Source organism: Carex rostrata, chromosome 4, assembly GCF_964058835.1.
Source record: "Carex rostrata chromosome 4, lpCarRost1.2, whole genome shotgun sequence".
Taxonomy (NCBI): Eukaryota; Viridiplantae; Streptophyta; class Magnoliopsida; order Poales; family Cyperaceae; genus Carex; species Carex rostrata.
In genome coordinates, this window is record NC_135921.1 from 4,227,232 (window position 1) to 4,237,740 (window position 10,509).

A 10,509-nucleotide genomic window follows, 5' to 3' on the forward strand; every position below is an offset into this window, starting at 1 on the left:
AGAGCGCGTCTATATATGGGAGGTGATTGTGGAAGAACACGGAGTTAACGTCGGTCGTTAGTTTTCTTAGTTTGAAGTATAATGGGCCCATTGAACCGACCTCATGGGATACTTTCATTGTTTATGAAACGAGATTGGGTTGATTTTCCGCGTGGGACACGTGCTGAATTTGGAATCCCGTTTAACTTTTAATCGACGCACGACCGATGCACGTGAGATGACGTAATTGCTTTTGTCACAGAGCTGATGCGGTGGTTTTGAATATTGGTATTGTGCCCTTTGACTGCGGCAATATATGACATGTGGAACCCACATGAATGACTGGGACCAGACATTTGGCTTAAAAAAAATGCTCCGATGTGCCCTGCTGTTTGCTTTGAGGCAAACAATTTTTGTTTTTAAAATTCTAAAGCATATTTGCTCCGAATATTTTAATTTTCAAGCCAATCTGATGTGAAATCGACAGACAATATGGTACAAGAAATAAAAAATTGAAATGTGAAACGTGAAACCCTTCACCAATTTATATTAAAACAATGCGATCCATTCCTATTTTACCTGGCATCACTAATTGGGGCGTATATAACTATAAGCAATGAGCTCATCATTGCAACGATTGTAATGATGTCATGATGATACAAAAATGTCATAAATAAAGTTTTACTCGTTAAATTTTTGGAAAAAATATTTTACAATGAAAATTAATTACGAGAATTTAACGAAAATTTATTGAAAATATGTAACTAAAATTATAAAAGTGTTTTTATATCATTTAAATAAACTAATTAATTATCACATTTTATCTAATTAAACATTCTTTTCGTAACCGGTTACATACAAAAAGAAGTGTATGTTTTTCAATCTATTACTATTTGTTTTAAAATTACAGCAAGTTTTATATATAAGCTATTCAAATCATAGAAAAAAAAATAATCTTAATTTTTAGCCAATCACATCTTACAACAAACAACCGTACAATTTATATTAAAACGATGCGATCCATTCCTATTTTTAGGTGAAATCGTCAAACTTGTTGTGTTATATAAACCAATAAAGGAGGTCATCATTGGAATATGCTAGCATGCTATGCATAGCATAGAGCCCCTCCATGCAACGCCTTGGATTTTGACTTTTCAAAATCCTAACGGTCGATCCGAACCGTTCATCTTGTTCTCCATATTAATATGTGTTTGGAAACCAAATTTTACATTTTTTGAAATTTTTTTACTATTTCTTTAGATTTATTGAAAATCGCTGTTTTTTTATGGTCCAGATTTGCTGAAAACAGCGATTTTCAATAAATCTAAAGAAATAGTAAACAAAATTCAAAAAATGTAAAATTTGGTCCTCAAACACATATTAATATGGAGAACAAGATGAACGGTTCGGATCGACCGTTAGGATTTTGAAAAGTCAAAATCCAAGGCGTTGCATGGAGGGGCTCTATGTTATGCATAGCATGCTAGCATATTCCGTCATCATTTTAATAATTGCAATGATTATAAAAAGGGAGCTGCTAATAGTACTCGCACTACAGTACCCACACTATATCCGCAGGGGGATTACCGAAAATTAAATGTGAAAATATAACTTCTTGTGAGGATCGCAAAAGCTGCACAATTCGATTTTTTTTTCTAAAGTGTTAATACCTATAAATGGAAGTATTTATACTTATGTACGGAAGTATTTATATCTATGATGTGAACAATTATTTATTGCGTGAATTCTTAAAGCACGAAGATAACAATACCCGCGCTACAATACCCGGGGACCGCAAAAACTTCACAATTTGAATTTTTTTTCTAAATTATTAATATCTATGTAATTTTATCTTTCAAATGAGATCCATGATGACGTACTTTCAAACTCATCGTCGCGCAAGTGTTTATACCTCGCCGTACAAGTATTTATATCTAAACTTGCTAGTATTATTTTTTTACATATAACACTAAAAATATTAATATCTAAATATTAAAAGTATTTATACCTATGAGGTCAACTATGTTTGTTAGAGGAAGATTGACGCAGGAATTATTGAGGAACTCAAAAAGATATTATCATAATAAGTTACGCATCAAAGTATTAATATTTTACTTTTTTTAAGTGCTAATATCTTATCTTTTAAGTATTTATATCTACAAAGATATAAATATTTAAGTATTTTTTACATATGACACTGAAAGTATTAATATCTAAGTATTGAAAGTATTTATATCTATGCACTGAAGTATTTATTTTTATGATGTCAACTATTTTTGTTAGAGAAAGGTTGACGCGGAATTAGTGCCGAGACATTGAACCATACAATTAGTGGGGACCATAGAGAAAGGGTGCTGCTTGGATTTTAGAATAATAATTAGTTGAGACTATATAATATATTTTTAGAATAATCATTATTAGACACAATATAATTAGTGGGGACCATAATACATTATTCCTTCAAGTGCAGGTACCGTACGGGTATTGTAGCGCGGGTACTGAAATAATTATTCTTATAAAAAATTGTCACAGATAAAATGTATTGTTTATTTGAAATAAAATATTGACATTACGAAAATTTACGCTAAATTTAATAGAAAATGTTAAAGTTAAATTACTGAAAGTATATTTTATCATTTAAATAAACTAATTATCACATATGATCTAACTATATTTTGCAAAACGCTTAATTACAGTGACAGGTGGGACCCGCAGAATGAAGTCCAATATTAACAGAGCATTCTAGAACAAAGCAGCATGATCTTGAAAACGATACAGAAAAGTCATCACAGTCGTAGATAATGAATGGTCATATGGATGAACTTGAATAAAATAAATATTCAAATGGACAGCTTGCTTCGTTGTGTGCGCGGAACTGCCACGGAATGGATAAGACAGAAAGACCCGCATTGAATTCCTGCTGGTTTTCACATTCTTTGATGGTTCGGTGCGGAGTCGCTTTACAGTTTGCACATGCGCCGCGGTTTACCAAGTCCGGAAGGAATCAATTCCGGATTTCGTCAGCGTTACAACGGAAAGGCGTGAAGTTTCACACAAGTGTGTGCTTTCTTTATCGGCTAAGTGTTAGCTTTAGTTGTCTGATGGCAATAGGTATTTATTATTAATAAATATTATGTACATTTTTTTGTTTGCATACTTAATTATGTCGATTTTGTAACATCGCTTACTCGTGTTAATTTTAGATTAGATAGCTCAAACCATGTTAGATTAGATATTTCTACCGATGTCGATCTCTATCCAACGGCGGATTTTGTAAGAGAGTATGGAGTCAATTGACTTCATTAATTTTTAAAATTTGTGGTTGACTTTTATTAATTTTCAAAATTTGTGTGCATATACATGATTTTATATATAATTTAGAGTAAAATACTATGAATACTGTAAAATTGACTCCCATAATTCACATAAAACTTTTATAAGATTAACCCTTATATTTTGAAAGTCTGACTCTGCCCTTGTGTCTATCGGTAAGCAAATTTGAAACAAATGAATTAAATTTGAGCGGGATTTTGAATTTTGGATTTTTTTTTTAATTTAAGAGCAGCCTAACTTGTATGTAATTTTTTTTTTCTGAGATACAAATTTTATGGATTTTTATCCGTAGCAATTAGAAAATAAATAAATTAAAACTTATGATAGCAAATTAGCAAAATCTCGAAATATAATAAATGTCGTCATTCAGCCAAAGAGAAATGATGTCATTAACAACATTTCGCCATAAAAAAACATAATATTATTGACGACATTTCACATTAAATTAAAACAAAAATATTACTGAGAAAAACTGAAGTAAAATATATTTTTTATACTAACGTAAACAATGTTATTGTCAACGTTTCATTCCTAGATAAACATTGTCAATAATATAAAATAATGTTTTTTTTAATTAAACAAACAAAGAAAAACTGTAAGTAAAATATTATTTTTGTTGAGATAATATGATGTCATTAACATATTTCCCTCTCGCTATCAACTATATAAAGAAAAGAGTGAGTCTATGGTACTATGCATATTACGATTTGGCACCGTGCTACGGCTCTATATTCGAGTTTTCAAATCCTAACAGTCGATCCAAACTGTTCATCTTGTTCTCCATATTAATATGTGTTTGGAGACCAAATTTTTTTACTTTTTTTTTAGATTTATTGAAAATCACTGTTTTTGGATGGTCCAGAATTTTCAGATCAAGTGATTTTCTAAATATCTAAAAAAATAGTAAAAAAATTTCAAAAAATGTAAAATTTGGTCTCCAAACACATATTAATATGGAGAACAAGATGAACGGTTCGGATCGACTGTTAAGATTTGAAAACTCGAATATAGAGCCTGAGCACGGTAACAACCCGTGATATGCATAGTACCATAGACTCACTCTAAAGAAAATGTATTCCTGAAGCAAACATTACTTACAAAAAAAATGAAATAAAAAGTGTTTGTGTGCTCAGATAAAAGTTTTGAATAATTATAACAATCCCCTCAACCTTGTCCCCCCATTTAACCCCGCACTCTCTCTCCAAATTAACTCCCTTAATTGCCTTTTATCCCCGCATTAATTCCTCTAAGAATTTCCATTTATCCCCACATTAATTACTGCCCTTTAATAACAATCCCCGCATTAATTAACAATCCCCACATTAATTATACTGTCCTCTAATAACAATCCACGCATTAACTATACTATCCTTTAATAACAATTCCCGCTAATAAATATTAATCTGTTTATTGATGTTCAAGAAAGTATTTATCATTGTTCTGACAAGTATTTATCCTTATGTCTGAGAAGTATTTATCATTGTCTCTGACATGATAATACTTTGATTTGATTAAAAATTACTTATTGACAAGTTCAAGAACAAAGTTCAAGAAAGTATTTATCGTTGTTCTGACAAGTATTTACGATTATATATGGGAAGTATTTATCATTGTCACAGATGTTTTACTGTAAGTTGCAATTATGTCTGAGAAGTATTTATCCGTGTAACATATAGTATTTATCCATATATCATAAAGTATTTATCCTTATGTCTGAGAAGTATTTATCATTGATATTGTACTAAAAGTTGCAATTATGTCTGATAAGTATTTATCCATGTAACATATAGTATTTATCAATGTATCATAAAGTATTTATCCTTATGTCTCAGAAGTATTTATCATTGGGTGAGGGGATTGTTTATTTAATGGTCCCCAGTTTTGCGGGGACAATCCAGAAAAAAAAGGAAAATTTGTGCGGGGATAAATGACAAGTATTTATGAGGGGATTGCTTATTTAATGGTCCTCAGTTGTGCGGGGACGATTAAAAAAAAAAGAAAATTTTGTGCGGGGACAACTCATGGGTTGATTTATTCTTTCCTAAATAGAGATCATTGCATAGGGATTAATACTTTGCGAATTCAAAATAAATACTTTGATGCTTCAAGTTAAATACTAACAATTTCTGCGGAGCATTAATGACTGGGCGGCCCCCCCATGATATTTTTGGCAGTTTGTGCGGGATTTTTTGCGGGGATAGACCTGCGGGGATTGTTATTAGGGTCCAAAAGTTTTATCATAAAACGATGTCATTGACAACGTTTCACTACTAAATATATCCTATTAGTAATATAAAACAGCTTGTGACTATAAAGGCAAATATTTTTTAGAAAATTTAAGTTAAACATAATTTCTTTGTTAAAACAAAATATTTGTCAATGACAATATTTCACTTTTTATAGAAACACTGTCATTGATCTAAACAGAAAAACGCTTTCAACGAAAATTTGCTAATTGATTGTTAGAGTTATGTTTTTTTTTTAAATAATATAAAAAAATCAGGAAAATTTAATGTTGCAAATTTAAATTTTCTTTAAACCAAGCTGGTAAAGAATTTGATTCTGACCGGAAATTTACATGGCAAGATAATAGGAAACGGATAGTTTTGAAATTCGTGAGAATTTGTAAAAAAACAAACGGTTCAGCTTCAAATTAACTCAAATTTAGTGTTGTAAAACAATTGCAACGTGATTAAAATGCTCACGAATTGATTTGTGATGGAACATAAATTAATTAAATAAACCAGAGACCTGGAATAACAGTTTAGCAAATGCAAAACAAATTAATTAAATTTTATATTTGTTACTCTTCATCTCAAATCTATGGGCTATGGCCTCATATATGGTATCAACATAACCAGATATGTTGGTATGATTCTTAGAAGCCCAAAATCATCTCTGCTTTACCTTCTTTTTACAAATTCTAACAATCCAGTTAACAACCCAAATAAATTGTTAAAAGTTAGTTAAGACGAATAACCGTTTGAGAGCTTGTCATCTTTGGAATAACATTAGTAATTATTTATTCCGTTTAGACTGCTGATACACAAGTTTAGAATTTGAATTATAAAAAGAGAAAAGGTAATGTCTCCCGTCTAACTTCACGCGTTGTGGATAAGTTTTGGATAAGGTTTTAACGGTTCGCAATTTCTCATTCTCCGATCTCTCTTCATTTAAAATTTCCTCGTCCCGACCAAATCGCTTTCATTCTCCGGCGATCGCCTCCGTCCCGATCAAATCGCGCTTCTCTCTATCACTTGTAAGCTCCTCCGACGGCCTCCCTCCTAACAGCCTCCTCTCCGACAGGTCTTCAAACCTTAGACTTGCTAGTCTCCGAACCTTTGACGAGTTTGATTCGACCACAGAAGGTGAAAATCACTGATCCTACCGAGCTCACGGATTATCGCCTGAGAAAGAGAAATGAGTATGAGGATGTGATTAAAAGGATCAGATGAATTCTCGGTTTGGGTGAAGTACGTGCAATGGGAGGAGAGCCGGAAGGATTTTGCCAAATCAAGGTCGGTATGAGAAAGAGCGCCAGAGGAGATCTGTGAATCAAACTCATATGAAAATATTTTTAAGATGACACTCACAGCAGGTAGATTTCTTCCCTGTAATTGAGAAAAATTAACTTCATTAACTGTATTATGGTAGTGGATCTAAGTGAATGTTGGAATTTTGATGATATGATATGAATTTGTATTTGAAATTGTAGACTGGTTCAATTTTAGTTTTATATAGTGTTTATTACAAAGCAAACTCCAATTTCAATTCAATTTGTACAAAATTTTAATATCATCGTAATTCTAAAATTTGATCTGTTATAGATTTGAGAATGGTTTTAGGTTGAAGCCAAAGCTTGAGGCACAAGGCATGAGTTGGAGAAGGGTTCATGCAACCGTACTGGTACTCATATTTATATTCATAGTATCAGTAAGTATATTGTTGCCACCTCCACCTTTAGCGAGTACACCGTCATTCATGTTGGCTGTGTTGCCAAGATCAACCCTGAAGCCCCGCTCGACAAAGTTTGTATTCTTAGTTGTGGCATTTTGACTAGTAAGTATCTGATTTAGCTCTAAACTATTTTGATTTCCATTATTGATGGTTTGTGGATATGCATGAAATGGATATTGGGGATACCTGGATGCCATTAATAAGCAGTAAGGTGTTATTATTATTATTTTATTATATTTTAGATTAAAATGATCTGATTTCTATTTTGTTTTCTCATATTTTTTTGTCTTGGTGCTACTCTTAATGTTGCAAAATCACTAAAGGGTTCTACTCTTTTATGATAGAAAAAGATATTGATACGAGCTGACAACAGCCAGTAAAATAATAAATATGCGCAATACTTCAATTTTACCTTCTAGTGCAGTCTATTATGCTTGATGAGAGAAAGCTAAGTAACTAATTACTTTACTGGCAGGTGATTAGAGAGTCAGGTGCTAACCAGGTAGGGAAGAGGCAACACTTCGGGTAACTTTTGTTCTTTCTTTTGTTTTTGCTTTATGTAAACTTTTTTGTTCAAGGACCTCACATGATCGTCCTTCATTGTATCCTTAATTACTGCCTTATTTGACAATGCAGAGTTGTCAAATGTACCGGGGCTGGTCATAAATAGCCATTCATTTTCTCCAATTATTTTTCTCAAACTGATTTCACCGGCACTGACAAGACTGATATGCACTAGGGTTGGTGAAATGACAATTTTATATGATAGAAGTTTCTTTTGTTTGTTTGAAAAAAAAATGAAACTTTTGTTTTTAATATTTTGCGCGGTTTACAGAATAGACCATTAGAAGTAGCATATAGTTGTTAAAGAAATGAGGGAGGGGCAGAGTAGTCATTCTGTTGAAAGAAATTGGGCAAGGAATATAACCCTTGTTAAAATACAATATCAAGCTCCTATATTTTTTATTGACACATACTGTTGTGTTTATGTTATTTCAGGAGAAGGAATTAAGTGAGATCAAAGATTGGAAATCTACTGTGTCAGAGATAATACCCTACTCAGGTGCAAATACTGCTCTCATCAGGTGCTATTGCCTCAGATTCTTTGATAATTTGACTATGACTATTTACTTTTGCAGATATAATATAGAACTTTTATAGAACTTTTGTTGTTAATTTGATTCTGAGGAATGTTAAATTTGTTTGGCCAACCTGTACATTCGACCAAACGATTGGCTGCTTGGTCGTGACTGTAATGTTTTCATTTTTTTTATTTACTTACTGAGCAGTTGGCCCCTTGCATTTTTGGGGATGTTTATCCCAGTCCCTCAAACTCCCTTGAAAGATTTGATTCACAGATGCTGACCTGAAAGAAAAAAAAAGGTACATGACCTTTATGTATGTCAGGTGAACATTAATAAAAATTATTTGATCATTTATGCTGGAGTTATCGATAAACCTAGTTTATATGAATGTTAGCTAAACAAAAATCATATAAAGAACTAAATTAAAGCAGGAAGAAAGGGTATTTGGTGGGGTTGAAGGCCTGTACAGGTTTCTTATATCAGTCCTCACCCTAGTCAGGGCTGGAGAACATATGCATTACTGTGTTTGGTACCTACTTTAGGGAGATAATGCTGCGGCAGTACTACTAACTGTTAGTTTTGTGCTTTCTGTGTTACATGTCTGCCACTGTACTGGTACAAGGGCACAGAAAATAACACTGATGGCAATATGTTTTCCTAAAAGAAATAGATGCCACTAATCAAAATTTATAAATTCAATTTTCTTATCAGCTACTGGACAATGTGATGAAGCAGGGAATTCCTATTTGGTCTAGAAAATTTGTATAATTTAAACAAGAAAGAAAGAAAGACATACTGATGATATGAAGGTTTCAAGGTACTAACCAAAGTAGTGTTATCTTAGCATAACTTTGTTTTCTGGATTTCCAATCTTTCCCTCTGCTACTGGACCTGACTCCACAATGGTAGTAATTGGTTCCCGCAAAGGTGCAATATTTCCTACATCCTATTGCATGATATTCCTAAATCTGTACAAGGCTCACCATAATCCAATTTGACAGAATTGACGCTTAATTGTTTGATTTAGTTTTCCTCCTAATTTTAATTTGACTATATTACCTTGATCTTTGTAAATCAATGCCAAACAAGTCTGGAAACCGAAATGAAGAATGCTACGGATATTTCGCCCAATTGGTATTGAACTATCATGTACTCATGAATTGCCTGCTGCATGCTGGTTCCTGCTGGTCTCTGATCTGGCAGAACAAAACTGCAATTCACATTTGTAAAACCTTTTTGTGATTTTCTTCTTGATTGCAGGCTTAGCGGGGGCCACATCTGACATTCACTGTTATGATGTCATATCTAATAAATGGACCAGGTAAATGTGACATAATTTTTTTGTTAACCTTTTCTGTTCTGTCGGTAAATTTGAATAAAATGATCAAATAAATGGTTAGACCTCAAATCAATGGTTTTTACAGAATTTATGCATTAGTTTTGCAGAATTCATGCATTATGGAAACCATTGGATTTTGTAAAATCAATGGGGCAAGAGCAAAAGTATACGGTGTTTTCGGATTGCCGGTTGTTATTCGAAGCAATGCTAAATGATAAGTAGTGTTATGTTAGACTTTTTTATGTTTGCTTTGATTTGTAATAAATGTTATGTTTGGTGGAAAATATGTATATTTTTTATTTGCAATTCATTTTGTTTATGTTGTTATGTCTACCGTATATAGAGTATCACATTATAGAATTCAATATAATTAGAAGTAGTATAGTATCTAGATGCAAGATAAAAAACATAATTGAAAAAATTAAAATTTGAAAATTTTTAACGGTCTACAGTATTTAATAAAACTGTCTACACAGTCATGTGATAAAGTTTACATAATTCAAAACAATTGAAAGTAGCATCTAGATGTAAATTTAAAAAAAAAATTTGGAACTTTTTTTTTACAGTATTAAATGAAATTGTCTACATAGTAATGTGATCAGGTTTACAGAATTCAAAACAATTGAAAATAGCATCTAGATGCAAATTTTAAAAAAATAAAATTTGAATTTTTTTTTTACAGTATTCAACGAAATTGTCTATGGGGTAATGTGATCAGGTTTACAGAATTTAAAACAATTGAAAATAGCATTTAGATACAAATTTAAAAATATAAAATAAAATTTTGAAAAAAAATTAAAATTTGAATTTTTTTTT

General features: G+C 31.9%; 1 long non-coding RNA gene across 11 annotated transcripts; it reads left to right on the forward strand.

Annotated features, from left to right (window-relative positions):
• The first annotated feature begins 6,428 nt into the window (after positions 1-6,428).
• On the forward strand, positions 6,429-10,026 carry LOC144552770 (uncharacterized). 11 transcript variants are annotated; one of them, XR_013511230.1, is made up of 7 exons: positions 6,429-6,910; positions 7,158-7,371; positions 7,745-7,794; positions 8,269-8,332; positions 8,559-8,652; positions 9,066-9,675; positions 9,793-10,026. It is a non-coding gene; the product is annotated as an uncharacterized LOC144552770 (long non-coding RNA). The 11 variants fall into 11 exon arrangements; XR_013511231.1 differs by adding an exon at positions 7,906-8,009 and having other exon boundaries at positions 8,269-9,675; XR_013511233.1 differs by having other exon boundaries at positions 8,269-9,488; positions 9,615-9,675.
• Positions 10,027-10,509: the final 483 nt, after the last annotated feature.